Source organism: Chanos chanos, chromosome 6, assembly GCF_902362185.1.
Source record: "Chanos chanos chromosome 6, fChaCha1.1, whole genome shotgun sequence".
Classification (NCBI taxonomy): domain Eukaryota; kingdom Metazoa; phylum Chordata; class Actinopteri; order Gonorynchiformes; family Chanidae; genus Chanos; species Chanos chanos.
Genome location: NC_044500.1, coordinates 49,284,558 through 49,287,057, shown reverse-complemented (window position 1 = coordinate 49,287,057; position 2,500 = coordinate 49,284,558). Strand labels below are relative to the sequence as shown.

Below are 2,500 nucleotides of genomic sequence, written 5' to 3'. Positions count from 1 at the left end.
CAGGGGTGTAACCAGTCACAGGGATCTAACCAGTCACAGGGATCTAACCAGTCACAGGGGTGTAACCAGTCACAGGGATCTAACCAGTCACAGGGATCTAACCAGTCACAGGGGTGTAACCAGTCACAGGGGTGTAACCAGTCACAGGGGTCTAACCAGTCACAGGGGCCCAACCAGTCACAGGGGTCTAACCAGTCACCGGGATCTAACCAGTCACAGGGGTCTAACCAGTCACAGGGGCCCAACCAGTCACAGGGGTCTAACCAGTCACAGGGGCCCAACCAGTCACAGGGGCCCAACCAGTCACAGGGGTGTAACCAGTCACAGGGGTCTAACCAGTCACAGGGGCCCAACCAGTCACAGGGGTCTAACCAGTCACAGGGGTCCAACCAGTCACAGGGGTCTAACCAGTCACAGGAGCCCAACCAGTCACAGGGGTCTAACCAGTCACAGGGGTCTAACCAGTCACAGGGGTGTAACCAGTCACAGGGGCCCAACCAGTCACAGGGGTGTAACCAGTCACAGGGATCTAACCAGTCACAGGGGTGTAACCAGTCACAGGGATCTAACCAGTCACAGGGATCTAACCAGTCACAGGGGTGTAACCAGTCACAGGGATCTAACCAGTCACAGGGGTGTAACCAGTCACAGGGGTGTAACCAGTCACAGGGGTCTAACCAGTCACCGGGGCCCAACCAGTCACAGGGGTCTAACCAGTCACAGGGATCTAACCAGTCACAGGGGTGTAACCAGTCACAGGGGCGTCACCAGTCACAGGGGCCCAACCAGTCACAGGGGTCTAACCAGTCACAGGGGCCCAACCAGTCACAGGGGTGTAACCAGTCACAGGGGTCTAACCAGTCACAGGGGTCTAACCAGTCACAGGGATCTAACCAGTCACAGGGGTCTAACCAGTCACAGGGGCCCAACCAGTCACAGGGGTCTAACCAGTCACAGGGATCTAACCAGTCACAGGGGTGTAACCAGTCACAGGGGTCTAACCAGTCACAGGGGTCCAACCAGTCACAGGGGTCTAACCAGTCACAGGGGTCTAACCAGTCACCGGGGCGTAACCAGTTTCAGGGGTGTAACCGGGGGAGGAATTTGGAATGAGGAGTCTAGTTTAGGGTGTCTTGGAGCTGTTTTGAAGTGTTTACTGGGTAAATGTCGAGTAATTTTCATGATTACTGAACTAATTTTTTTCATGTTTTGGTGAATATTCATAAGTGACGTCTTGCTTGGCCATTTAGTTTAATGTAACCACTAAATGGGCGTGGCTGTCCTCTATAGGTCAGAGTAACAGGTTGCACAGGAGGGGCATAAAGGCTAACAGTTTTTTGACCGTGTATGTACAGCCGTGCAAATTCAAATCCGAAATTCTTCCGTGATCCCGTTGTGCTGTTTTTTTCTATAATTGTAAATAAACCCACATAAAATAAGAGCGCACGTCGACCGCACTGAACCGCCCTCAGACGGGGCGTTGGAAGGCTACTACACGGTTTGTGTGTGACCTAATGTGAACAGAGCCAGTGTGAAGTATGAACAGGTCATATGAAACAGAGCCAGTGTGAATTATGAACAGGTCAATTGAAACAGAGCCAGTGTGAATTATGAACAGGTCATACGAAACAGAGCCAGCGTGAATTATGAGCAGGTCATATGAAACAGAGCCAGTGTGAATTATGAACAGGTCATATGAAACAGAGCCAGTGTGAATTATGAACAGGTCATATGAAACAGAGCCAGTGTGAATTATGAACAGGTCATATGAAACATGGGTCTGAAGCAGTGCAAAGTCAATATGGGAATGTTGACCTGGAAATAACAAGAACATTTTTGACAGATAGTGTGGAATTCTTATGTCTTAAAGAAGTGATGAAATAGGGAATAAATGGGGGAATTTGTGGTAATGTTAATAATGATTTATCAGTGTGAGTGTGTGATGTTTAATAGTGATGTATCAGTGTGAATGTGTGATGTTTAATAGTGATTTATCAGTGTGAATGTATGATGTTTAATAGTGATGTATCAGTGTGAATGTGTGAGGTTTAATAGTGATGTATCAGTGTGAATGTGTGATGTTTAATAGTGATGTATCAGTGTGAATATGTGATGTTTAATAGTGATTTATCAGTGTGAATATGTGATATTTAATAGTGATGTATCAGTGTGAATGTGTTAGGTTTAATAGTGATGTGTCAGTGTGAATGTGTGATGTTTAATAGTGATTTATCAGTCTGAATGCGTGATGTTTAATAGTGATGTATCAGTCTGAATGTGTGATGTTTAATAGTGATGTGTCAGTGTGAATGTGTGATGTTTAATAGTGATGTGTCAGTCTGAATGTGTAATGTTTAATAGTGATGTATCAGTGTGAATGTGTGACGTTTAATAGTGATTTATCAGTGTGAATATGTGATGTTTAATAGTGATGAATTGGTGTGAATGTGTGATGTTTAATAGTGATGTATCAGTGTGAATGTGTGATGTTTAATAGTGA

The 2,500-nt window shown here is 45.7% G+C and overlaps 1 protein-coding gene across 1 annotated transcript in view; it reads left to right on the top strand.

Moving 5' to 3' along the window:
* smarcc2 (SWI/SNF related BAF chromatin remodeling complex subunit C2) overlaps positions 1 to 2,500 on the top strand; it is a 28,333-nt gene that overhangs the window by 16,152 nt on the left and 9,681 nt on the right. The window lies entirely within an intron of this gene.